The following is a 27,820-nucleotide window of genomic DNA, read 5'->3' as shown; positions in this document are numbered from 1 at the left end:
CTCAGTGGTTAGGGGACCCTGGGTTCCATTCAAAATTCGGCCCCAAATAAATAAGCACCCGGCTCCTGAGGTACCCCACACCCCTCCTGCACAGTAGCAGGTGCCTGCTGCAGGAAAGTTCTATGGGAAAGCCCTGCTCCCGGTGGCTGACTGGGCGCAGGAAGCCTTGCCCTGGACAGGGCTTTGCAGGCTGTGCTGACCCTCAAGCTGTGGGTTGCTTCTGTTTGTTTCCAATGCAGCGTAGCCCAGCCTGGGCCTGACGGGTTCTTTCTTTCTCCCTGTCCTCGGGATGGACCCCAGGGCCCTGTGCATGTTAGGCAAGCGAGATGTCCACCACTCTGCTACATCCCCATCTGCAGGTCCCTGGAGGAACTGACCAGAGGGCCCTTCCCGACCTTCAACCCAGAAGTCTCTGCACCAGCTCTGCCACCTGCAGCTGGAGGAGGAACCACGATCCACTGGACTCAGGGAAGAGGTGCTCGCAGTGGGCCCCACTGGCCCCTGAACACGGCTGAAGCCCAGCACCTCAGCATGGGACGGGCTTTGGAGAGTTTCTTCATTCATTTATTTCTGGTAACAGGGATTGAGCCCAGGGGTGCTCAACCACTGAGCCACACTCCAGCACTTTATTATTTCAAGACAGGGTCTCCCCAAGTTGCTTAGGGCCTTGCTAAATTGCTGAGGCAAACCTCCTGCCTCAGCCTCCTGAAGCTGAGGTGCCCAGATGGAAAGTCTTAGAGGTAATAAGGTTTTCAAGGTGGGGAGAAAGGGACCCCCATCACAACAGGTTTCCTTACAAGTGGACAGACGCCAACAGTGAGCAGAGGAAAGGTCATGTGAGGACACAGCCCGGTGGCCTCTGCCAGCCCAGGAGAGGCCTGCAGCCTCCTCCAAGTGAGACAAGGCATTTCTGCGACTTTAGTCCCCGTGGTGGTATTGTGACAGCAGCCCCAGCAAGCCACACACAGAATACACAGGAGGCCGAGGCAGGAGGATTGCCAGTCCAAAGCAGCCTCAGAGGACCCAAGACCAACTTTGCCAAGACACTGGACAACAGACTGTCCCCCGAGCCCCCTTGTCCTCAGAGGCAACAAATGATGGCCCCAGTACTGGCCATTCCGTCCTCTGTGATGTCCTCAGAGCCAAAGGCTTCCTAGGACCAAAGACTCTTCACCTCCCAAGAATAAGGTGGGAGATTTGTCCCAAGACCAGAGCCACAGCCCAGATGAGAACTCTCCAGATGCCCCTGCAAGGGACTAAGCACCTGCCCATGTTGACCAGAGGGGAACGCCTGAGGGGGACGAGGCCGTTGTGTGTGCAGCCTTTCTCCACCCCAGAGCTCATAAGCTGGAGAAATCATGCTCCCTCCTCCACGGAGAAGCCCTGGGCCAGGACTGATCTGGGGCAGCCCATTATCCAGACCAGGGATGGGGCCCAACCAAGAAGAAGGGCTAAAGGTAAAGAGATGTCAAGAGGCCTCATAGAAAGTCTAAAAGAAAAGGGGAAAAAATAATAAAACACACTGTCTGTGCCCAAGAGTTAGAAGGGATCGGAGCCAGCCCTGAGCCTGGCCTAAGCCAAAGGCATCTGCAGACAGACAGAGCCCAGATAAGCCTCCCGCTGCTCCAGCATCTCCCTCTCGCACCCTCCATAGCCCTGAACTGGGCCCCACACCTGCCTAAGGCCCCTCTGCTCTATGAAACTGGCAGCAATGATCAACAGAGATGTACCCAACTGACTCAGAGCTGAATGTCCAGGCCACCACCTCTGCCACCCCTGTCCCTGCCCAGAGGTGCCCAAGGGAGGAGGGACACCATACAAACATTGCAGCCAAAGTGCAAGTTTGTCAATGAAAAAATGCACAGGTGCAAGCAACAGGTGATCAGTGCAGCCTTTGTGGGACAGGCTCAGAGAGCCATTTGACAAAAATTACAATCCTAGAGGGCTTTACTGAGAAGTGTGACAGTGAGCTGATTAAGGTGGGCACCACAGTTTCCATCAGCCGAGATCCAGAGGCTCAAAGACAGGCAGACCAGAAAGATGATGAGGAGGATGGACCACTTACAGCTGCCCTCACCACAAACCCAGAGGTCACTCAAAGGGGGTCTCACTAGAACAAAGCCAAGGGTCCAAATGTTTATAAGGAAAAAAAAAGTGTGGCCAGACTAAAGGGGGAGCCTCCAATGGCCCGGGGGGACAAGCACCCACTGCCATGCTCAAATGCTAAGCCTTGAACAGAGAAGGAGCGAGTGTTTTGGCCCCAGCCCCTCCTTTCAGATTCTTCCCACTTGCCTGGAAGTTGATGACTGACGAATACGGCAGGGTCCCAGAGACACAGAACTGCATCTGATGCACGGGAGCCAGCGCCTCAGGAGGGCCCAGCTGCTGCAAGCCCCAAATGAACCCGGAATATGTTCATGTTAACAGCCAGGAGTGGGCCATAGGGTGCTCACTCCAAAAGTGCACACTCCTTCAAGCCTGGAGATTGAGTCTGGGTCAAAGAATGGAATATTCACCCACTGAACTTGTTTGGAAGGGCCCTTTCCCTGTCATTTTATCCACCCCAGCTGCAGTCAAGTTTGCAGAGACAGGTCCCTGGATTCACTACACCAGACTCACGCCTGCAGCTGTGGACTGGGAGTGCTCTCCAGATGCTGCCACACCCTTGAAGCTGACCATCCCCAAGAAAAAGGAGCACCGGAGAAGCTTGAGGATCAGAAGGACAACAGCCCTGCTCCAGTCACTCCGGAAGCTGACTGGTCTATGCACAGCTGAAGCTTGAGGAGACTATGACCCTGTTTCAGCCACACAGGAGGGACTGGCTGATCAGTGCCCCATGACAGACAAACTTCCCACCAGGACTAATGGACTCTTTCAACCTCTGAGATAGTTCGTATACTGTAATGCATTGCCACCCCTTGCTTCTAGGTATATACACAGTTCTCTGTTTGGTTTTAGCTACTGGTTTCATAACAGTAACTCCTACTGATTGGATTCTGGGTAACAAAATTTGACTTATACATTTTATCTTGCTTACATAAGCTTTCGAGGATTTGTTTGGTGTTATTAGTTTGGCTCTGTTAATTCATGCTGTTTAACCTATGCTAACCAAATTGTTAGTCTATTATTTAGTTTGGTTTCCTTTGATAACCTTAAGGGATTCTGCCCTACTCCTATTCCAACCATGGAGATCATGTGAACCATGTGTCAGGACAATCCACTATAAGAGATGGTAAAACATATATTTAGGACCTGTCCCACCAGAGGAATGCTATAGATGGAAAGGAAAAAGGGGTGCATTGGAAAGAAACTTGATTTAGGAGGTCACCAATCTTCGGGTGAAGGTAACTCGCAACCCCAGAGGATTATTACCACTTATGCTCCTGATACCTGGGCACAAAGTGGCAGTTAAAGCTATAGGACTCCTATTTACTTGTTAAACAGAATTATTCACTTACAAGCTGTACTAGAAATCATTATTAATCAGACTGCCACAGCCTTTGACCTCCTAGCCACACAACAGACCAGATGCAAGGGGCTAGCTATCAAAACCACTGGGCATTAGATTACTTACTGGCTGAGGAAAGAATATATGTGGAGAGTTCAACAGCTCAGATTGTTGCATCCAAAAGGATGACAATAGACAAACAGTTAAGGATATAGCCAACAACTCAAGAGAACTAGCACATGTTAGTTCAGACCTAGAAGGGCATTAAAGTTTGGGTCCCAATCATGCTTTTGGGAGATGGTTTTCAACTCTTGGTAGATTTAAAAGCTAAACTGGTGTAGTGGGAATTCTGCTGTTAACCTGTTCATTGCTCCCATGTTTGGCTCCACTGTGCATTAAAACTATTGGGTCCACTAAAGAAGCTGCTGTTGAAAAGATGACAACAACTAAGGTTTGGCATTGTATAAGGCTATAAGCCAAGATAATGGTAATCATGCTCTTAAATTTAAAGGATTAAATTATGGGGAACATCATTAAATGGGGAATTGAAGTGGCACCCCCTTTCTCCACAGAAGAGCCCACTTCACCATGGCTGAATTCAGGACTGTCAGCAAAAGAGTGCATCGTAGATAAACTATTTTCATGTCGCCCTGTTTACTTGGCCACTGGCAGGGAAGATACCAGCCCTCCAGGTGCTGGACACCCCCTCACTAGTTTTCACAAATGTATCCAGTAGAGTACTTTGAAGAAATGTGTAAACAAGGCCTCTGGCCTTGAGCTGGGCTTCACAGAGATGTCTATATGTTTAAGATAAGTTACAAATGGGCCCATGGTAACAGCTGGCAGGGGAGGAAGGAGAGGGGAGAAGAAGCTCCCTCCTTCTCAGGTGCTGTCCTTGAAGGGTTAAGTTGCCCAGAACAGTGAGAGAAAAAGCTGCTTTTATGTGAACTTCTGCAGACTGGGAACTTCTGAGCCCCTCCCCTTACATGCTGGGTATAAAACTCTGAAACTCCCTGAACTCGGGGTTCAGGGGATTAATTGAATACATCCCTTCTGTGACCCTGGGAACTGGCAGACCTCTCAACCCCTCTCCTCTCTCGAGAAATGGGCCTCTGCATCCTGGGAGATTGTGGAGGTTATTCTAAAAGCCCTGCTGTTGCTTGGAGGTCAGGACAGCCCAGGCCCAGGGGCAGAGGCCAGCTCAGCTCTGTGTCTGCCTCTGGCCTGCTGGGTGGGGCTCCTTTGTAAGAGGGGATGACACAGGGACCCACATGGTGGGGAGCTTCCACTGGACTCTTGCTCCCTGAGATCTTGTTCTGGAGGCCCTCAGTGCAGTGTCTGAGTCGCCTGGAGTCCCCACAGCACCTTAGGGTCTGAGTTGCCTGACCCTGGGTGGGCTCTTCCCCAGGGAGGCTCCACTCCCCAGCAGTAGAATGGCCTCCTCTTCAGGGACGGAGGTTGTGGCTCAGTGGTAGAGAGCTGGGTTCCATCCTCAGCACCGCAGAAAAGTAAACACACAAAATGAAGGTATTGCATCCATTTATAACTAGAATAGATTTTTAAACTGAACAAAATAAAGGTATTGTGTCCCTCTGCAACTAAAGAAAATTTTTAAAAAAAAATCACATCATCTCAAACCCACATAAATACAGTTATCTCGGGCAAAGGGGGGATCAGGAAGGGCGGACCACCAAGGCCAGAGGCTCCTGGCCCGCCGGCCCCAGAGCGGATCAGAGGATGCAGCCGGGGCCGGGGCAGCAGCTGGGGGGCCAGGGGGCGGCCCCGGGGGCCAGGGGCGGCCCAGGGGGGTCCGGGGGCCAGGGCCCTGCCTGAGGCGGGAGCTGAAGCTGCTAGAGTCCATCTTCCACCGCGGCCACGAGCGCTTCCGCATGGCCAGCGCCTGCCTGGACGAGCTGAGCCTGGACTTCCTGCGGGCTGGGTCGGAGGGGCCGGGGCAGGGGCCGCGCCCGGACCGCATCTGCCCCCACGGGGGTCGGTGCCCGGGGATCCATCCGCATCCACTGCAACATCACGGAGTCACACCCTGCTGTGCCCCCATCTGGTCGGTGGAATCTGATGACCCTCACTTGGCTGCTGTCTTGGGGAGGCTGGTGGACATAAAGAAAGGGAACACTCTGCTCTTGCAGCATCTGAAGAGGATCATCTCCGACCCGTGTAAACTCTGCCACCTCCCTCCCTCAGCATCCTGAGGTGGAGGTGCTGGATCAGCCCTTGCCAGCAGAGCAGTGCACACAGGAAGCAGGATCTTCAGAAGATGAGGACAAGGAGATGCCTGAGGGACACGGAAGACCTAGATCACTATGAAATGAAAGAGGAAGAGCCAGCTGAGGGCAAGAAATCCGAAGACGATGGCATCGAAAAGAAAACCTGGCCATCCTAGAGAAGACCAAAAAGAACCAGAGGCAAGATTACTTCAATGGTGCCGTGTCTGGCTCGGTGCAGGCCACTGACCGGCTGATGAAGGAGCTCAGGGATATATACCGGTCACAGAGTTTCAAAGGCGGAAACTCTGCAGTTGAACTGGTGAATGACAGTCTAAAGGATTGGAATGTCAAACTCCTCAAAGTTGACCAGGACAGCGCTTTGCACAAAGATCTCCAAATCCTCAAAGAGAACGAAGGAGCCGAGTTCATCCTACTTAATTTCTCCCTTTGACCCGCCATTCCTCAGGGTTGTGTCTCCAGTCCTCTCTAGAGGGTATTTTCTGGGCGGAGGGGCCATCTGCATGGAACTTCTCACCAAGCAGGGCTGCAGCAGTGCCTACTCCATAGAGTCAGTGACCATGCAGATCAGTGCCACACTGGTGAAGGGGAAAGCACGAGCGCAGTTTGGAGCCAAGAAATCTCAGTACAGTGTGACCAGAGCACAGCAGTCCTACAAGTCCTTGGTGCAGATCCACGGAAAAAAAAAAAAACGGCTGGTACACACCCCCAAAGGAAGATGGCTAACCCTGGAGCATGGCCCCTCCTCCTCCCCCAGGCACCACAGACCATTGAAGGCTGTATTTGGATCTCATGCTGCCTCTGTGGTTCCCTCCCTCATTTTTCCTGGACCTGATAGCTCTGCCTATTGCAGGACAATGATGGCTATTCTGAACGCTAAGGAAAAAACCAAACAGAACTGTTCCAAGTACTCAAGACTGACTACAGACACAACCACCTTGCTGGAACCTGTGCTAGCAGGCATTCTTATAAAGAAACTGCTTATATTGCTGGAAACTCAGCTGTGCTCCAGACTAGAACCTCCTTACCTATGCTATGGATTTTTAATTTATTTTCTCTTATTTCATGTACACTGCTTTTTTTGGTTACAGTGTATGATTGATGTGTATGAAAACAAATGTATCTTTGGGAAAACAATTACAGTTTGTTAATTTGGAAAAAAATAAAAATAAATAAATGAATAAATACAGTCATCTCCTACCCCCTACCTGGCAAAGGCACCAAAAACATCTATTGGAGAAAAGATAGGCTCTTCAACAATTGGTCCTGGGAGAGCTAGAAATTCATATGCAGCAAAATGAAATTAAACCCCCATCTCTCACCTCGAACAAAACTCTACTCAAAGTGGATCAAAGACCTAGGAATTAAACCAGAGACCCTGCAACTAATAGAAGAAAAAGTAGGCCCTAATCTACATCATATTGGCTCAGGCCCCGACTTCCTTAACAAGACCCCTAAAGAACAAGAAATGAAATTGAGACTCAATGAATGGGATAGACTCAAATTGAAAAGCTTCTTCTCAGCAAAAGAAACAATCAATGAGGTGAGCAGAGAGCCTACGGAATGGGAGGAAATTTTTACCACATGCACATCAGACAGAGCACTAATCTCTAGGATATATATGTAAAGAACTCAAAAAACTAAACACCAAAAAATTAAATAATCTGGGCTGGGACTGTAGCTCAGGGGCAGAGAGCTTGCCTACTTTGCCTACTTTGCACTAGGTTCTATCCTCAGCATCACATAAAAATTAACAAATAAAATAAAGGCATTCTGACCATCTACAACTACAAAAAAAATTAAAAACAAATAGCCCAATCAATAAATGGGCTAAGGAGCTGAACAGACACTTCTCAGAAGAAGATATACTATCAATCAACAAGTACATGAAAAAGTGCTCAACATCTCTAGCTATAGAAAAATTCAAATATCTACCGCTGTTTACCTGTGATGCCAGCTACACAGGACGCTGAGGCAGGAGGATCGCAAGTTCAAAGCCAGCCTCAGCAATGCAGCAAGACCCCGTCTCAAAAATTAATGAAAAAATACAACAAAATAAAAAGAACCAGGGCTGTGGCAGGAGCCCCTGGATTCAGTCTCCAACACCCACATCCAGGGGCAGGGGCGCAGCTGTGTGGTTAGTGCTTGTCCACCATGTGTCCACCCTGTGTTCAACCCCCAGCCCAGAAAGAGAAAGAAATTAAAACTGAGGAACTAATTTTTTAAAAATATTTTAAGGGCTGGGTTTGTGGCTCTGCTGTAGAGCACTCAGCTGGCACCTGTGAGACCCTGGGTTCGCCCCTCAGCACCACATAAAAGTAAATAAATAAATAGGCAAAATAAAGAGATTGTGTCCGTGTGTAACTATAAATAAATGAATATTTTAAAATGTACTTAAAATGTGGTTTTAGTTCTGTGTTAATTTTCCAGACGGAGGGGTTGAGACACATCCCCAGCACTTTTCATTTTTTATTTTGAAATATTTTGAAACAAGGTCTCCCTAAATTGCTTAGGGCTTTGGTAAATTGTTGAGGTTGACCTTGAATTTGCAATCCTAGTGCCACAGCCTCCTGAGTCCCTGGGATTATAGGCAGGTGGCACTACACTGGCCACTAATTGTTTTGGTGGGTGGGGAAGGGTACCAAGGATTGAACCCAGGTGCACTTACCCACTGGACCACATCCCCAGCCCTTTGTATATTTTATTTGGAGTCGGTCTCCATAAATTGCTGAGACTGGCTCTGAAATTGTGATCCTCCTACCTCAGCCTCTTGAGCTGCTGGGATTACCAGTGTGTGCCACCACCCCCTGGCCACCATGAATTTTGTGTTACTTTGGACAGCCCAAAGCTGCAAGATTCTTCCTGCCACAGGCAGATGCCAGGGTTCTGCATAGATTCCTGGTAGTAAACCCCTTCCAGAACGTTCCGGGGAACGTCGGGATCATCTCCTCCAAGGGCTCAGGTCAGACACCCTCCCAATAAACTTTTCCCCAGTTCCAAAAATTAATTGATGTGCTGGCACCTTCCTAGCCTTTAAATGCTCCCAAGCTAGGGGACAGTGTTGCTTCCCTGTCCCATCTGCCTCCCGCAGGCTCGCATCCTCTGCTGTCCCCTAGTGGTTGCAGTTCTCCCCAGAGCCAGTTCTCTGACCCTGTCATTGTCCCATTTAGCAAATGCTCCAATCATCTTAGGCCAGGCCAGCCCGGGTAGGGCAGAAGGCCATCTGATTTGCATGGAGGTAGAGGGGGAGGGGGAGGGGTATGGGGAGAGGAAGGGGAGAAGGAGGGGAGGGGAGGGGGAGGGGAGGAGGAGGGGAGGGGAGGGGGAGGGGAGGAGGACGGGGGAGGGGAGGCGGAGGGGAGGGGAGGCAGAGCTGAAGAGTCCTGACCAGCTGCAAAAGGGAGGGGCGGCTCCCTGGTGCAAGGAAACCTCCTGCTGGTCACTGACCCTGAGGGGGCTGTGCACAGAGAAGTTTGCACAACCTGGCTCCAGCCTCCAGGTTGACCTTGTACCCCCTCCCAGCCCCCTGGCTTAGCTCTGGACCACTTCCCCAGGACTCAAAGTACTGGAAGCCCTGGGACCTCCCAGATTCCAGGAACCTCAAGCTTCCAGAATTTATGGTTAAGGCGCCTCAGGGCGAGAGAACTGGCTGCATCACTCCCTCCAAATACTCAAATAGGCAAGAAAACCAGCGCCATGGAGCACACCCATAATCCCAATGGCTTGGGAGGCTGAGGCAGGAGGATTGCAAATTCAGAGCCAGCCTCAACAATTTAGGGGGACCCTAAGCAACTTAGTGAGACCCTGTCTCCAAATAAAATATTGAAAATAGGGCTGGGGATGTGGCTCAGAGTTAAGGGTGGAAAGCTGTTCAGAGAACCATCACTGGGTGGGACTTCTGTTCTGAGCAGACCTTGTAGGTCACCTCTGAGCCCCAGGGGCGCCCAGATTAGATCAGAGGCTAAAACCTTTGTGGAGCCCCGCCCCAGCGGCTGGCAGGACTGATGATTTTACCCTCTTGTGCAGTGATTGTGTGATTCTTTTTTGTTTTTAATCTTTTTTTTTTTTTTAAGAGAGAGAGAGAATTTTTTAATATTTAGTTTTTAGTTTTCGGCGGACACAACATCTTTGTTTGTATGTGATGCTGAGCATTGAACCCCGGCCGCACGCGTGCCAGGCAGCAGCCTACCTCTTGAGCCACATCCCCAGCCCTGTGTGATTCTTTGAGAACTGCTCACCTTCCTTCTTGACCTTAAGTTCTGTGAGGAAAGCGCTGCTGTTAACTCTCTGGTTGGACTTCACTGAGCCTCTGCTCCTGGGGAAATGCATGGTAATCATCAACAGAGTGAGCCTGTGACCCTAGCAGTTGGGGAGGCTGAGGCAGGAGGATGGCAAACTGGAAGCCAGCCTCAGCCATTTAACCAGGCCTTGCCTCAGAATTAAAAAGGACTGGGAATATAGCACCCTGGTAGGGTGTCCCTGGGTTCAAGTCCCTGTACCAAAAAAACAAAAGTAAATCAACACATTGCCTGGGTCTCTAAGTTCCTGGGTAAAGAGCCCTCTGTCCTATATCCCTGGGTTCTGTCCTTGGCACTCACAGCCAGCAGCAGTAGCACAGAGCCAGGAAGGAAGGACCCAGACTCCCTCCTCCCAGCACCTCACGGTTTCACACTTGCAAACAGCAGGCGCCACTGTTAAGTGGAATTCAGGACCCCCAAAAGACCACCAGAGACCGAGATTGTGGTAAGCAGCAAAGAGGTGTTTATTTCGAGCTGGCTTGGTGCTCCATGCACACACAGCAACTGGTGACTTGAACTGATTGGTTTAAACCACTAGGTGAGTAGTGCTGAACGACATGGTTTCCCAACTTGGTATCAACCACCATAAACTACTGGGAGGGTCATCTGGCATCCCAGGTATTTCCCTGTTTCATGATGATTGGTGGCTGCTAGGGGGTGGCTATGGGTCCCCACCTAGCCTGACTGAGTCAGGGACACCTGGCAGATCTCTCCTGTTCTTTGTAGATAAACAACTCAGCAGGGTGGGTACGTGCCTAGGAGTGCTCTGTGGGTCTTTCCAAGGACAAGGTCAAGCTCCTTCCTTGGTCAGTCTTTGCTCTGAGGTAGAGGCTGGTTTTTCCACAACAGGGAGTGAGTGGGGTTCTCCTCAGCAGAGGCAGACATCTGCTTAGGAAAGCAAAGAACACACATTCAGGGGAGAATGTGGGCCATCGAGAAAGAGAGAGAGAGAGAGAGAGAGAGAGAGAGAGAGCGCCAGCCAGGGACAGTGGCACACGCCTGTAATTCCAGCAGTTTGGGAGGCTGAGGCAAGAGGATCGCAAGTTCGAGGCCACCTCTGCGATTTAGCAAGATCCTGTCTCAAAAGAAAAAGGTCTGGTTCCTCAGGGTCCTTGGGCTGATATGGTCTCCACTGTCTAACCCAGCAGAGATCCTGGGAAGTCCCTTAAATTATAGGTCACTCAAAATGGCTTATGTCTCTTTACTGGATGTATTTATTGGTGGGCCCGAGGACAGCACCCAGGGTAATTTTCATAAGTGGGTGATTTTACAGTAACTCGAAGGTTTACAGAGTTATCAGAAATTGGCCAGTGACAGGCCTAAGGCAGGCAGCACCTCAGATTAAAATGACATTTCCTTGTCCTTCCCATCTACCACTTATCTTTCCCACTTATCTCAAAAGCAATCCTATTACTCCTGTGGTCACAAAAGCATCTTTTTTTTTATTGGGGATTGAACCCAGGGGCACTTAATAACTGCACACAACCCCAGTGCCCCCTCCTTTTTTAAAATTTGATTTAGAGACAGGGTCTCATGGAGTTGCTTAGGACCTCACTAAGTTGCTGAGGCTGGTTTCAAACTTGCGATCCTCCTGCTCCAGCCTCCCAAACCTCTGGGATTTCAGGTGTGTGCCACCACACTGGGTTCATAGCAGCATTATGCATAAGACCAAAGGGTAGGGAAACCCCTGTGTTCACCCAGAGATGAGTGGGGGTTCTGGTGTGGCTCAGTGGTAGAGCTCTTTCCTGGCAGGTCCAGGGCCCTGGGCTCCATCCCTAGCGCCAGCAAAAAAGTGCTGGGGGAGGGTGTGGAACAGACTTGACCTGGGCTGCCCTGCCCAGTGGCTCAGGCCTGTAATTCCAGCTGCTCTGGAGGCTGAGGCAAGAGGATTTGGGAGTTCAAAGGCAGCCCCAGCAAAAGCAAGGCACTAAGCAACTCAGTGAGACCCCGTCTCTAAATAAAACACAAACTAGGGCTGGGGATGGGCTCCATGGGCGAGTGCCCCTGGGTTCAATCCCCAGGACCAAAAAGAGAGAGAGAAAAAAGTCACCTGAACTGCTGGGGAGAAGGCGCAGGAGTGACCACTTATGCACACAGAACCTTGGTGATGTCAACCAAGAATAAAATCAGCCAAGTCTAAAAGAATGGAAATTGCATTCCCTGGGGGCTAATTGGGATTGGAGTCTGGGAAACACAGAAGCTGCCTGGATGGCCCAGTGGCATTTTTACCCCACCTGCACCTGGCTTGTCTTTGAGGTAGGCTGCCTGGGCCAGGAGTCCCTCTTCAGGTGTGCAGACTGAAGCCAGTCCTATCTGTGCCTGGCCAGTCACCCCAGGTGACCTCCAACCTCATTAAAATAAAATGCAGATATTCCTCCCCTTAATTGCTCACCCTCCCCCTTTGGCTACATCCTTCCTCCCTTCCCAGGGTGAGGGCTGATGACATGTTCATCTCCCACTGTCTTCTTAGCCAAGAAAGAAACACCCTTTCACTGATCAATCAGTGCAGGATCTTGCCCTTGGCTCTGAAAGAGAACCCAGCACCCCCCCCCCCCCAGTCACCCAAGACTGTCTCCAAAGGGTCCTGGGGATCCTGCAGAGAGCTAGGCCCAGAGGGGTTCTTGGCAGGGAAGGTAGGACAGAATCTCAGCACACACCAGGCAAAGGCACAGAGCGAGGTTTATCTGGGAAGTTCAGGTTCATTCAAGGGAGGATGGGGGCAATCTCAAGAGGGTCACCTTTGGATAAGACAAGGAATGGGCTCTCAGGGGAGAAGGCTGGCCACCTCCAGGGAGAGAGGGCAGCCTGTGGTGTGGGTGTTCATATTTGCAGAAGCCAGTGCCAGGGGCTGGACCCAGGTGGAGGCGGGGTGGGGCTGCACAACTTTATACTGGTTTCCCTGAGTTTCACCTGCCCTCAGGTTCCAGGGGAGGAAAGGGCTGGCCACTCAGGAGCTATAATGGCTCCTGGGTGCTTCCTGCATTTCAATGACTTTGGGGTGTTTCCTTTAAAATGCAGCAGCTCTCTGGGTATCCCAAATTCCTATCTCATTGGGGCTCAAAATCAGAGACTGAAGCTGTTTGACAGCAATGCAGGAGGCTCTGGGGTTCAAGTGGCAGGCCAAGCTCAGCAATTTAGCAAGGCCCTAAGCAATTTAGAGAGACCCTGTCTCAAAGTAAAAAATAGGAAGGGCTGAGGATGCGGCTCAGTGGTAAAGCACCCCTGGGTTCAGGACCCTGTAGCAAAAGAAAAAGAGAAAAAGGGTTAGTTGCTTCCTTCTGGCGACATTTCTGCCAACTTGGTTCTTACCTGTTTTGCTCCAGCAGATTCCAACCAGAGGACCTCCCTCCATCCACTGGCACCTGGAAATGGGGCCAGGAGGAAGGATTTGAAGGACTGCCTCCCCCACCAGCTATTCCAAATGGTCTCTGACTCTCTGTGTTGCCAAGGGCCAGTCCTTGTCCCATGTCAATCCAATAAGGAGGACACTTTGGAGAAAAAGGGAAAAGAAGGTTTATTGCTTTGGGAGCAAGGAAACACAGGGGACACTCCTGTCCCAGAGGCTGGGATTCTGCCCATCCGCAGGAACAGGGGGCTTTTTAAGAGGTGACTCAAAGGCTCCATTCCAGGGCTCCCTGTTGGAGCTGGATTCACCTGTCCATGTGAGAGAGAGGCATTTCTGAGACCTTTCCCCAAAGTCTGCATTACTGGGTTCCTGTGGTGGGTGTGTGCTCAGGGAGAGATAAATGAGCCTCAAATGGAGAACAAAGGTGATGCTGTTTCCCTGAGATTAGGGAGGGGAGAGATTAGGGAGGGGTGAGATTAGGGAGGAGCATGGGGAGGGGAGGAGACAGAAACAGTCCATTTCAAAAAAACACTTGCCAGGGCAGAGCAGCCAGGGCTGTATTGAAAGCTTGAGGTGGAGCACGTGTACACAGGTGTCACCTGTTTTCTAAGAGTGTTTACTCAATGGGAGCAGTGTTCAGCTTCACAAGGTGTCTGAGACAGAAAAACAAAAACAAAAATGCTGGCTTGAATTTAGACACAGCCTTAGTTAGTGTCCACAGCCTGAAAATCATTTTACTATCCCCTTATTTATAGACATGAATTAATTTAATTATCTCCATAGATATTTCTAACAAATGCTATAATGGATGTCAGAATGCATTCATTCCTGTTCACAGGAGGAAAGCATTCTTCCCTGACAAATTTCTGACAATAAAACTATTCAGTTAGAGGGGATGATGCACATTTTATCCTCTCACAAATGCCAACAAGTCAATCTCCAAAAATATGAACCAGTACAAAAGCCAGGTGACAGTGCACACCTGTCATCCCAGCAGCTCAGGAGGCTGAGGCAAGAGGACTGCAGCTTCAGCCAGGCTCAGCAACTTTGAGACCCCTTATGGAAAGGAAAATATAAGAAGGGCTAGGAAATCTTTAAAAATACAAAAGCCAGGCACAGTGGTGCATGACTGTCATCCCAGTGACTCAGGAGGCCCAGGCAGGAGTATCACAAGTTCAAAGCCAGCCTCAGCAATTTAGGGAGGCCCTAAGAAACTCAGTGAGACCCTGTTGCTAAATAAAAAATAAAAATGTTTGGGGATGTGGTTCAGTGGTCAAGCAGCCCTGCATTCAATCCCTGGTACCAAAAATAAAATAAAACAAAAATCGAAGAGGTTGGTCTTGTTTTTCTTGATTTGTTGGGTTTGGTTTATACTTGGTTTGGGATTCTGTGTGTGTACCACGTGTGTGTGTTTGGGTGTCTTGCTGGGGACAGAATGAAGGATTTCCCAGAGGTTAACAAGTGCTCATGAGCTACATCCCCAGTCCCTTTGTATTATTTCATTTTTATTAGGAGACAGTTTTGCTAAATTGCCCCTGGTGACCTTGAACTCCTGACCCTCCTGTCTCTGGCTCAAGTAGCTGGTGCTCTGCACCACTGCACAGGCCAGAGGAGCCATCTATTTTGGGGAGGGTTGAAACTGAGGATTAAACCCCGGGGTGCTCAACCTCTGGGCCACATCCCCAGCCCTTATGAGTATCTTATTTGGAGACCGGGTTTCCCTGAGTTGCAAAGGGTCTTGTGGAGCTGCTGAGGCTGGCTTTGAGCTCACAGTCCTCCAGCCTCAGCCTCCTGAGTTCCAGAGATTACAGGCATGCCACTGCACCTGGCCACAGTGTCCATCTTTGAGGGCCAGGACTTTGTTTTCATGGTCACCACTTTGTTCCCAGCAGGTACCTGAAGTGTGTTAACAGGTGAGGCGAGGAGCAGTGGCATTTTCTGTGCTGGGAGTGAAGCGGGGACTCCAGCAGCTAGGCTGACACTCTACCTGGGTGGTGTCTCCAGCCTTGGGTGGGGCGTATCCCAGGCAGGACACTGACCAGCAGTATTAGGTAAGGAGACAGACCTGTCCTAAGAATCTGTAAACTCTCATGTCATTTTGAATTTGGCTGAGTTATTTTGAGGTCCCTGGTCTGTTGTAAGGGGGGTCCGGCGGAGCGTCAGAGGGAGAGACCACACAAGAGACTTACTCCATGCAATTGGCAAAAGGGGATTTATTGGGGATCCATTCCAGCGTGCTGGGGCTCCGTGCTTACTCAAGAAGGGAGAGCAGCCCAGAGCCCAGAGCAAAGGTCAAACAGAGCTGAAGTACACTTTTTGGAGAGGGAGGTGGGCTTTGCATACATCAGAACAAATCATCATGAGGCGCGGGGAAATTGAACAACAACTCTGAGACATGATTGGCACATTCATTGGTGGGAACCGGCCGGGCGGGGGTGATTGGTCATTCATAAGCGGGTTACACATTCAAACTGATTGGTTCGGGCCCTATGAGGAACTGCCCTGGGCCCTAGGCTAAATGGCCAGTAGGGCGTTATCTTAACTATCTCAGGAATCTGGGTGTAACAGAGGAACTTAATAATACCTAATCTTTTACATTCAAGCTTTCCAGCTTAGAAACTTTACCCTTTTACTGTGACCCCCTCATCAGTCCCCCTTCATCCGAGGCCAGGAGGGACAAGGCCCGCCAGCATGGTGATGAACCCAGCCTAATTCCCTCCTGGATTGGGAGTCACCTCTTCACAAAAGTTAATTTCTCTTTTACTATAAATCACTGCGATTTCTAAACTTGCTTGGAATGCCTGCCCGTGCCTCCAACTCACCATGCCTGGCTTCCCCTGACCAGATAACAGCCCCTCTGAAACCTCAGCTGTGCCTCATAAATTGTGATGTTGGATCCCAGTTCACTCCCTCAGTGCTGAACCCTGTAGACCATTAACCTACTGCCTGCCTTTGGGTTATGCTTGTCAAAATCCTGTTCTCTGTAAGTTCTCAAGACACCCCCTTCGTGACTTGTAGTGCTGTAAAGCTGTGCTCCTAGAGTGCTGGGGGGCTGTTCTCTAACCCACAGGTTTCTGGAGAGACAGTCCCGCATGGTTGGAATCACAAGCTTGCTTTAATTTATTTTAAATTGGAGTTGGGGGTCTTTCCGTGGTGGTTTAAGGATGGCTGGTTCAAACCCAGGGGTCCCTTCAGAACCCTGAAGCCCGCTTACTCCCCCCCCAGGAGACCTGGGCAGCCCTCCCTGGGCGCACCCCTGAGCCTCCAGCCCCAGGGCAGATCAGCCCAAGCCAAGGTCACAGCCTAGGCCTGCAGCCTGCAACTTGGAGAGTGGAGTGTGTCCTGGGGAACCTGGGAGGAGGCTGGGGGCTCCCCAGGCTGGAGGAGCAGTGACTGGAGTGGGCTCAGGTAGGTGGGTGGTGGACCTATTCCCTGGCCCTAAACAGATGGGGCTCCAGCCCGGCAGGAAGGAGGACACCCCTCGAAGTGGCTGGTGAGCAGCTGAGGCTGTGTGGGTGGGTCCTGTGGTTCCGGGCAGCAAGCCTCAGCTCCTGGGGGGAAGTTGGAATCCAGCAGGGAAACCCCTCCCAGGGCGGGCCCAGGGGGCGGGGAGGTGGGGCTGGGCCAGCCTGCAGGTGGGCTATTTAAGCCCGGGGTCTTGAGGGTTTGGCCCCATTCTTCTGAGGGGAGCCTCTGCCGCCATGGACAAGATAGAAAGAGAGTTTGCTGACAAGATGGGAAGAGAGTTCGCTGTCATTGAAGAGTTGGAAAGAAAGGTTGCTGCCCTGGATGAAATGGCTGCCAGGGACCCAGAGATCGCTGCCATGACTGAGATTGAAAAAATTCACTTTCTGATGGGTGAGCAAGTTGGGAGCAGCCGGGGCTTGTGCTGGAAGGGATGTCACAGGAGATGGGCTGTCTCTGAAGAGGCGTCCAAGGGGGAGTTCCTGGAGAGTAGGGGGCTCTTGTTTGGGACAAGCGGTTTTCTTGGCAAAAAGAACTCCAACATGCACCATTCAAAGCCCAGGCTTCAGGAATGAAGGCTCATTATGGGAGGAACCTGCAGGGAGTTTGAGACAGACCCTAATTACCTTCAAACCAGCTCCTGGTTTCTGAGGCTGAGGGCAGTTTACCAAGCTCTGTGACCTGGCTGGGGAGGGGGCGGTCTGTGGGGCTTGAGTGCTGTCAGGCCATGAGTTAAAGCCCAGAGTGCATTTCCCTTTGGTCTCAGTGGTCTCAGACCACTTTTTGCTGAGGCTGGCCTTGAACTCGATCCTCATCCATCAACTTCCAAGTCCCTGGGATTACAGGCGAGGGCCCCACACTGGGCTCAGATGTGGACTCTGAGGTGAAGATGTGCATTGGTGCCTGAGCAGAGCTTGGGGCCCAGTGGCCCCTGAAAGTGCCTTCAGCCCTGGGATGGGGAGTGCCGAGGCTGGGGAGGGCAGAGCAGGCGGGAGGCCAGGCTCAGTGCTCTGGGGTGAGGGCCCTTCCTGGCCTGCCCCCCTGGGCCGAGGGTCCTGAGAGCACAGCAGCCATTTCCAGGCCCATCTCAATGCTGGCGAGGGGCGGGGCTGGGCTGGAAGGGGGAAGCCAGGTCTGACCCTGGGGCTGGTCCAGGTGTCACTCCTGTCCACTGTGCTGCCGCCCACCTTGCCAGCTGAGTCCCTGTGGCCCAGGGCAGGGCAGTGTCAATGGGGGGTGGCTGGGGATGGTCTGTAGGGCTTCTCTGATTTTCTTCTTTCTCCCAGGCCCATCAGCATCGAAGTGGACTACTTTGACCCTCAGCAAGGAGCAGGTGGAGATTCTGCAGAAGTATGTCAGGAAGTACCCCTTTCCATCCAACAGTACCCTGGAGGCCCTGGCCTCCCGCCTCGGCCTAGAGGTGCAACAAGTACAGGTGGGACTCAGGCTCCATTCACCCCTACCTTGCCCTGGCAGGGGAGGCCCTGCCTGCCTGCTGGCTGTTGCCCGGTGCCCTTTCAGGACCCAGACCCCAGCACCATCTAAACCCGACGATCCCCTGGCAGAGTCCCCCCATCCCTGGGTTCTGGGTCCTGTCCCTGGGTATCTCCTCCTTGCCTTTGATCTCCAGGGAGCAAGGGACCTCTGTGTTTTGGTTCTCTTTGCAGAGCTGGGCACAGAACCCAGGGCCTTGGCTCCCAGTGTCAGACCAGCTCCCCACCACCCAGCTAGCACCCTGCCCTTATTTTGCATTACCCAGGGTGGCCTGGAGCACACCATCCTGTTTCAGCCCTCCAGACCTCTGGATTAGAAGCACATGCCCTGTTGCAGCCCCGCCCCCTACGTGCACCTTCCACCTGGGGCCCAGGCAGGTGTGAGAACTCCCTCTTACATATTTCCGTGTCTTCTTTGTCTCCCCAGAGATTGTATCGTATGCAAAATTCATTTAGAGGCCCCCGCAAGCCCTCGTGCTCATGCCCCAACCCCGAAATCTGGTTAGGTGCATCCTGGTCCACGTACTTTCTTATATGCCCAACCTGCAAAAGGGACCACACCCATAAAATTCGGCCTGAGGCCCCTGGGAACCTCCAGGGCGATGCCCAGAAGAGTTCCTGGCCCCGAGATGAAGCGGAACTAGAAGAAGCCTTGAGGAGACTCTCCACTGCAGCACCTGAGCAAGGTGACCTTGGAGACACAGATGAATCAGGTCCAGGAGATTTCTGAGTGGATGGGGGTCCTGCACCTGCCCCATTCCACAGGTCCCTCAGGTCCTCTCTCTGGCTACTATTCATCACCTGTCATTTGAGTCACCTGGGAGTGTCTGGGTCTCCAGTGGGTGTTCCTGGGTGCATTTCCTTCCCTTCCTTCTCCTTTGATTGCAAAGTAGTAAAACTTCTTTTTTTCTCAAAACTGGGTCCTCATTATTAGATTGGCATGGGAGGCAAAGACTAAACTCTCAGTAATATAAGCACTGAGTGAAGGCACTTGCATATTATATATTAATATATATTTTTTTGGAAAATAGGAGTGATAGTGCTGCTTATTGCAAAAGGTTTCTGAAGGGTTTCAATGAGGTCATCCACAGGATGGCTGGGCTGACACCTGCCTTGCAGAGAAGTGCAGGCCCTGGTTCTCCATGGGAGGACTTTGACTGGAAGTAGGTTTTCCATGATCCAGATAATGATCTCTAAATCAGTAGTTATGAAGGCCTGTTTGGGCTGGGGTGTCTCTCAATGGTAGAGCATTTGCCTAGTGGGTGCAGGGCCCTGGGTTTGATCCTCAGCACCACATAAAATACATAAATAAATAAATAAAACAAAGGTATTGTGTCCAACTACAACTAAAAATAAATAAAAAAAAAAGTTCTAGGGGTCTGGAAGAGGCATTTTCATGAGGTTTATGAAATTCAAACTATTTCCCTGGTTGCATTAAGCCATATTTGCTCTTTTAACTTTTTTTCTTCATGGGCCGGTAGAGATTTCCTGGGGCTCTGATGTGTGATGACAAGATCTCTTGGGGCTGATAAGCTATGTGCTTGTGTAATCTGTTTTGTAAGTTTTCCTCAGTTTTAATTATAACTCCTATCAACACAAGGTGCTTGGGAACTGTGTTAGTCAAGGATCTTCTGGGAGATGGAAATAGAAAAAATAATAGCTATACCTGTATGTAGGTTTTTCTACGTGGGGAGGGTTTACAAAGGGAATTGATTTTCTAATTAGGAGGATTCCCACATAGACCTTCTGCAGGCTGGAGACCTGGGATTCTGGTAGAGGGGCCCAGTCAAAGTCTAAAGGCCCCAGAACCACTGATGGCAATGGTGGAACTCAGTCCAGGTACAGAGTCTCAGGGCTGGGGACATAGCTCAGTCCTGGAGTGCCTGCTCACTGTGCATGGAGCCCTGGGTTCAATCATTTGAGAAACAAAATGGTGGTTCATTTTCACAATACAGTGTTAAGCCTTATGGGTCCTATAGTGACCATTTAAATAATAGCCCTTCCCTCTGCCCATCCCAATATTTAAAGTAGCCAATCATGTTTTTTGTACTTCTGAGCTCCTCCAATTGGGGCGAAGAGCAGCCCTGCATTGGGATATGAGCAGGCAGACTGCCTGCCCAGGCTTACTTGCCATCCAGGTTCTTGTAGCGCCCCCTTCTGGCAAAGTAAAATTTGCTTTGCCCATCCATTTAAAAAAATTATTTGGTGCTGAGGATCTAAGCAAGGCAAGTGCTCCACCATTGAACTACAACCTCGGCCCTGCCGTTCTTGTGGCACCTGAATATTGGTAAAACTCCCCAGTACTGGGGGTGGCGTGGGGAGTGTCTCAAGTACCAGGTGCAAAGTTCTTATGTGCATTAAAACTCAGGGTATAATCTCCATCCAAGACCAAGTTCTGAGAAGCTGGACAGCAGCTGGCACAAGTCCTGAGTCTTGAGGGTAGATGTGGAGTTCTGAGTTCCAAGGGCAGGAGGATGGCATCCAGCTCCAGGGGAGAGATGCAAATACATGTTTCCTCTACTTTTTTCTTGTGCTCTCAGCTGATCAGCTGGTCCCTACCCACACTGAGGGCAGGTCTTCCTCCCTTGATCCACAGTTCAAATGCCACAAACATCACACAGCTATTCCAGAAGTAGTGTTTGCCAGCCACATGTGTACCCTTATTAGGTGTCAGTTTGCTCCCTCTATCAAACCACCACAGGGAAGTGAAACATTTTAAAATTAGAGGCTGGGGCTGGCACTGGCTCAGCGGCAGACTGCTTGCAAAGCACGTGTGATGCACTGTGTTCGATCATGAATAAAACAAAGGTATTGTGTCCAACTACAACTAAAAATATATGCAAAAGATTAAATGCTATAAAAATTTGAAAATTATTAGGCTTCTTGAAGTCAACACCTTGAGAAGTGGTACATAGACTAATATTAATTTGGCCCTCTAAAAAGAGGTCTTATTATCTGAGCACATCATTATTATATAATATTTTAAAGAATTGAACACAATGCCCACAGCGCCACCTCCACCTTTGACCTGGCTAGCACCTCCTGCCACCTGGGGAGCAGCCTGGTCAGGGCTGTGCATGGCTTGACAGGTGGTCCATGCCTGCCACTGTTGACCAACACAGCTGCAGGTCCCTGGAGGAACTGACCAGAGGGCCCTTCCCAACCTTCAACCCAGAGGTCTCCGAACCAGCTCTGCCACCTGCAGCTGGAGGAGGAACCACGATCCACTGGACTCAGGGGAGAGATGCTCACAGTGGGCCCCACTGGCCCCTGAAGATGGCCTGTGCTCAAGCCCAGCACCTCAGCATGGGACGGGCTTTGGAGAGTTTCTTCATTTATTTCTGGTTAACAGGGATTGAGCCCAGGGGTGCTCAACCACTGAGCCACAACCCAACACTTTATTATTTCAAGACAGGGTCTCCCCAAGTTGCTTAGGGCCTTGCTAAATTGCTGAGGCAATCCTCCTGCCTCAGCCTCCTGAAGCTGAGGTGCCCAGATGGAAAGTCTTAGAGGTAATAAGGTTTTCAAGGTGGGGAGAAAGGGACCCCCATCACGACAGGTTTCCTTACAAGTGGACAGACGCCAACAGTGAGCAGAGGAAAGGTCATGTGAGGACACAGCCCGGTGGCCTCTGCCAGCCCAGGAGAGGCCTGCAGCCTCCTCCAAGTGAGACAAGGCATTTCTGCGACTTTAGTCCCCGTGGTGGTATTGTGACAGCAGCCCCAGCAAGCCACACACAGAATACACAGGAGGCCGAGGCAGGAGGATTGCAAGTCCAAAGCAGCCTCAGCAACTTAGCAAGGCCCTAAGCATCTCAGGGAGACCCTTGTCTCAATTTTTTTCAAAAAGGGCTGGGGATGGGGCTCCATAGTCAAGTGCCCACTGGTTCAAGGTCTGCTACCAAAAAAGAATTCGGAGCCAGACAGATTCCTATGGAACAAAGGATGGTGGAGCAGGGATCTGTTGGCTTCATGTTGACTTGTCCCCCCTCTGCTATAAAGTGCCTACCTGTCATCAGCAAAGCCTCAGGGGACTGGAGGGGCTCCAGGGGAAAGACAGGACTCGAGGACAGATGAGGCTCTGCTGCTGGATTCACCCACTGTTTATTGGCCTGGGAACGGCTGCACCCACCCAGCCCCACAGCTTCCCTTGAGGAAGGCGAGGGACAGGCCTCCTCCAGGAGCAGAGAGGAGGTGGGGGGTGCAGGGCAATGTGGGGGCAGGGAAGTGTGGGCTCTCTTGGTGACCCCATGACAGGCATGAGACCACCTGTGTGGGCGTGGCTTCTGGAGGAAACACCTCACCCCACTCAGAGGCAAAGACCAGGGGTGTCGACTAGGCCCCAACCCAGAGGCTGCAAGGACATCGAGAAAAGACCAGGCGTCCCAGAGACATTTCAGTCCTTCCTGTCATGGAGCGTCTGCTGAGCGGGGCTGGGCCAAGGTCCCTGGACTGTGGAGAGAAGAGGCAGAGTGGGGAGCAGGTTGCAGCCCAGGTCAGCGTGACAAGGGAACACAGAGCTGCAGGCCCAGGGAAACAGGGTGCACAGGGAGGGACCTGCTGAGGGCCAGCTCTCACTGAGCCTGCGGAGAGGTGATGGGCAGCCACCTGCTGGCCTACAGAAAGCCTGGTGGCCCAGAGCCAAACCCGTGTCCAGAGCCCACCGCAACTCACACGTGGGGTTGTTTCTTGATACTGGGAAATGGACCCAGGAGTGCTTTACCACTGAGCCACATCCCCAGCCCCTTTTAGTCTTTGAGACAGGGGTCTTGCCACATTGCTGAGGCTGGCCTCGAACTTGTGGTTCTCCTGCCTCAGCCTCCTGAATTGCTGGGATTGCAGGTGTGCACCACCTGGTTAAAACACAGATTCAGGGGGAGTTTTGCTTTGGTCCTGGGGATTGCACCCAGGGACACTCTACCACTGAGCCACACTCCTATCCCCGCACCCCCTGCCCATGTTTTTCTCATTTTTTATTTTCAAACAAGATCTTGCCAAGTTGCTGAGGCGGGCCTGGAACTTGCAACCCTCTTGCCTCAGCCTCGTTGGGATCACAGGCCTGTGCCATCCTGACAGACTTTACTGCTCTTCACCAGCTGACAGCCACACCACGTGCAGCAGGAACCACCTTGCCCCAAGAGCCAGGATCCTGGGAGGAAGTACCGAAGTCCTCGGGATGTCCTGCCTGGAACCCTGGTTCACTCTGCCTCAACCACAGCCATCTGTGCTAACACTGCTGGTGTCGCGGGCTCTGGGGGTGTGGCCTCAGCTTAAATTCTGGAGGGCCTGGAGACAAGGCCAGCCCTGTGTAAGCACAGTCCCCAGTAAAAAGCTGGGACGCGATGGTGCCAGCGCAAGAACTGGGGCGTGTTTTCACCCATCTCGTCAACATGGCCGCTGGCACAATCAGCCTGCATCTGTCTGGGGGACAGGGCACAAGCTCCTGCCTGGTGACCCCTGCCCTCTGCCCCTCCCTAGGTAACCTGGAACCATGCAGAACAGCTGCTGGAGTTCTGAATCCTTCCAAGGGTCCTGAAAACTAGAGCCACAGCACTGCCAAACAGGGGCAGGTGGTGGCCCTGGGGCAGGGCATATGCTCAGCAGGTGGCAGGCCCTGGGTTCCACCCCCAAGCACCAAAACAAACAAAAAAAAAAACAGTCACTCTTCACAGACTTGTTTCACCCCCATTTCTTCCTTATGCAAACCCACTTTCCTTTATGGGAGATGAGTCATCTATTGACTCACCCCCTGGAATCCAAGGGAGCCTCTTCCAGTACTGACTGGAGGGGGGTTTAGACAGAGCTGAGCACTCCACAGAGTTCAAGTCAAATCCTGCTGCGTGGCACCACCCACCGTCCCTCAGCCACTGTGGAACCAAGAAATTCGTTTCCAATTTGGGGGTGGGGGTGCTTCATGTCAGGCCCACACAGGAGGGAGGATGCCACTGTCCTTCTGTAGTCACTACTTTAGATCTGCAGGTCCAAATTCAGAGTGGCCTCACTGCTCTGGAGCAGGAAGGTGGTGCACACCCGCAATCCCTGTGACTTGGGGGGAGGATCGCAGGTTCAAGGCCAGGCTTGGCAACTTGGCAGACCCTGTCTTGAAATCAAAGGCTGAGGCTGAAGCTCAGTGGTAGAGCAGCCCTGGGCTCAATCTCTAGTATAGGCGGGTCGGGGAAGGACTGTCCCCAAAACCAGAACTTAGCCCTGGTCTGCACTGGTGAGTGGTGCCCAGTCCTGGATGAGAAGGGGTTTGGAACTCATCGGGAATGTACTTGAGGAAACTGAAACCAAACTCAAGAGGGCTCTGGAAAGCAGTCCATGTTCCAGAGGGTTATGGAAACGGCTATGTGTTCTAGAACGGGCTGGGCTGGAAGGAACTACCTGGCTCAGAGGACATAGGGAACTAGTTATCAGTTCTCCACTTTGGGAGCTGGTCTGCATAGTTCTGTGCAGGTGTGGGAAGGGGTGCCTGGGTTCAGGATATGCTGACAGCTGGTTCTGGATTTGATTCTACATTGCTCTGGGGGAGAAGGGAGTCCCTTCTGGGGCAGGTGATCACTTCTAGAGTTAGTGTCAGTTTCTAGAACATTCTTTATCAGTTAGTTTCTTAAAGTGTTTGTGGGCCCACTCTGGAAGAGTCTCAGGTTCCGGGTCTGATAACTGGTGATCAGGTTGAAAATACTGAGCACAGGAGCTGTGTTTCCAAATGTGCCTGTAACCTGGGCTGACAGTCACAGATAGTCACTGTTTCCTGGCAAAGGGACAAAATCCAGAGTGTCTCTTTAGTACCTTCTATTCCAAAGCCAGGAGAGCTGCTGAGGGCAGCCCTCAGCCTACTGCCAGCTCAGGAGTCATCCTGCACCACCCAGACCTTGTTTCCACTTCTCCTGCCCCGGGGACACCTGGATGCCCCCATCTCCCAGACTGGTCCCAGGTCAGCGTCCGCCTGGGCCCCTCACCTCTGCCTTCAGGGCACTCTAGCCCTGAGCCAAGGCGGCTTTGATGGCAGCCACCAGCTTCAGAAACTTGCTCTCCGTGTCCACATAGCCATCACCTCTCTGGGGAAGGGAAAGAGAGAAAGGGTCAAGCTGGGACCCACACACCAGCCTCCGCCCCAGCCCTACTTGACCCCCAAACAAGACACACACAGAGATATACCTTCTTGGAGTGAACCAGCTTCCCGGCTACCATCACTTCAAAGAACCCGGTGACCTGGGGAGTCCCCTCGCCGCACTAAGCAGGGAGGACAGATTGGCGCTGGGATGCCCTCTTGGAAACGCTTCCCCTTCCCAGGAAGTGTGGGGGGAGGGTGAAGGCTGTGGGGCTAAGCCACCTCCACCACCTCCAGACCCTCAGACAGACGAGGGGCCCGACTGGCTCCTCGTCCACATCCCGAGACTCACAATGTCCAGGCATCCGGGGAACTCATCTTCTAGCTTCTTCTTGAGCTGGAGATACTGGAAAGGGGGAGGAGATCAGAGCAGTGCCCAGCCAGCCCCCCAGATGCACTCCCCCGACTCAGGGTGCTTCCTGAGGGCCCCCGGCTTACCTTAGGCTTGTAGCCTCAAGCGCCACTGGTAGGTGAGTCCAAGTGAGGAGTTCCAGGACAGGCAGACAGGTAGACACAGGGAAAGCCAAGCAGTAATGGCAGGACAAAGGGGACCAGGAAGAGAAGAGAATAAGATGGGCAGAAATGACCAAGCAGAAGAGACAGAGAAGGGAAGAAAGACACATGGACACCAGAGTGTAATAGGAAACAGCAGAGAAAAAGAGCCAAGCCAGGCAAAGGAGGAGAGGGAGGCCGCAGACGGGGTGACCAGATCACAATCATGTGGCCACATGAGGCGGGGAAGGCAACAGGGAAGGAAACGGAGGGCACTGGGTTAGAACAAGAGCTGCATAAACAACATGCAACCTCGGCTGGGGCCCAGGCCCAGAGCACTGAAGGAAGCCCTGTCGCTCCTGGAACCTGAACACCTTCCAACACCCAGGATGCCATTTCCGGCTGGAATCTGGTGCACAGGCCTCCTGGGAACTCAAAATGTGAAGCGAGCTGTGCTTCTAACAGGCCACGGCATTCCCAAAACGGAGACCCACTGGATCCTGGGTGCGTGTCCAGACAATTGGGCCAGCCACCCAGGTTGGAGTGGCCCCCGTCTGAGCCAGGACCTGGACCTACTGCATTCCCCTCTCCCTGCCCCGTAAAATGAAGCTAGAATTCCCCTCCCTCAAAAGGCTCAGGGGGCAGTGAATTCATTGAACCGGTATTTATTAAGCACCTACTGCATGCTAGCATAGAATGAGGTGCCAGGGCAGATCCTCTGAGCGGAGGAAATAGGTTCAAAGGCAGTGGGGGCCGGTGTGCAGCGCTCCCTGGGCAGGAGCTACTACGTTCGCCCTCTTCGCATTACCGAAAGGGGAACTGTGGCCCGAGAAGAGGGGTTGGCAGCACGGGCACCCACGGGCACCTGCGCGAGGGTTGTCATTTGCGTCTTTTCTAAACCCAGGAAGGTGCAGGAGGCCGTCCTGACCCAGGGGCTGTTCGCGGGCGGGGAATCGGAGCATAGCCGAGGGGTCGGTCCCAGGAGCGCACAGATCCACCCGACCCGCGGCATCTGTGGAGGCCACACACACGTCTCCGCGGAACCCTTCACAACCTGAGACGTCCCGCTCGTCCCAAACGGGGGTTCAACTCCCCGCGGCCCTCGCCCCTCCTGGGGACGTGGCTCAAGCGGTAGCGCCCTCGCCTGGCATGCACCGGGCGCTGGGTTCCATCCTCAGCAGCACATAAAATAAAGATGTTGTGTGCACCGAAAACTGAAAAACAAAAAAAATATTTTACAATTCTCTCTCTCTCTCTCTCTCTCTCTGTTAAAAAAAAAAAAAGCCAAAAAGAGCAAACTCCAAAAAGCAAACAAAACAAAAAAAACCTTCTACTACCCTCATTGAGATGGCTTGGGCCAGATGGACCTGGCTGTCATACCAGTAGCTCAGGAGGCTGAGGCAGGAGGATCAAAGCCAGCCTCAGCAATGGTGAGGCCCTCAGCAACTCAGTGAGACCCTGTCTGTAAATACAATGCAAAATAGGGCTGGGGAGGTAGCTCAGTGGTGGAGAGCCCCTGAGTTCAATCCTCAGTACCCCCACCCTAAAAAAAAAAAAGATAGCTTAGAAAACTCAGCTCTGGTATTTCTCAGCCTAGCAGGTCTTGGCAGGAGCTGCCTCCTGGGCCAGGAATGTCTCTGCCCTGCCCACAGCCCCTCCTCCAGGTCACAGCCCCAACCTGATTTCCAGGGCAGACACATGGGCAGACACATGGCACCTAAGCTGCGTGCACTACACCCACAGGGGCCAGCCTTCCTGTTCTCCAGGACACAGCGGGTATTAAACGCCATATGTATCCTTGTTGACCTGTTGGGCTCCCCAGCTCATCTCCCTGAGTTCAGAGGGCAAGCTGGTCTCAGTCCCTGCTTTGTCCTTATTTTTTGGGGGGTACCAGGGATTGAGGGGTACTCAGCACTGAGCCG

At 52.0% G+C, this 27,820-nt stretch overlaps 2 pseudogenes across 1 annotated transcript; one reads left to right on the top strand and one right to left on the bottom strand.

Moving 5' to 3' along the window:
- The first annotated feature begins 1,427 nt into the window (after positions 1 to 1,427).
- LOC144250278 (ubiquitin-conjugating enzyme E2 Q1 pseudogene) lies at positions 1,428 to 6,417 on the top strand (annotated as a pseudogene).
- Positions 6,418 to 22,380: 15,963 nt separating this feature from the next.
- Positions 22,381 to 26,141, bottom strand: LOC144250349 (uncharacterized; annotated as a pseudogene). The gene is made up of 5 exons (XR_013342458.1): positions 25,845 to 26,141; positions 25,699 to 25,752; positions 25,454 to 25,528; positions 25,255 to 25,353; positions 22,381 to 22,744 (listed from the first exon to the last, which is right to left on the bottom strand). The product of XR_013342458.1 is annotated as an uncharacterized LOC144250349 (transcript).
- Positions 26,142 to 27,820: the final 1,679 nt, after the last annotated feature.

Source organism: Urocitellus parryii, chromosome 15 (assembly GCF_045843805.1).
Source record: "Urocitellus parryii isolate mUroPar1 chromosome 15, mUroPar1.hap1, whole genome shotgun sequence".
Lineage (NCBI taxonomy): Eukaryota > Metazoa > Chordata > Mammalia > Rodentia > Sciuridae > Urocitellus > Urocitellus parryii.
Note: the sequence above shows the minus strand (reverse complement) of the source record. Positions and strands in the feature narration are given on the sequence as shown.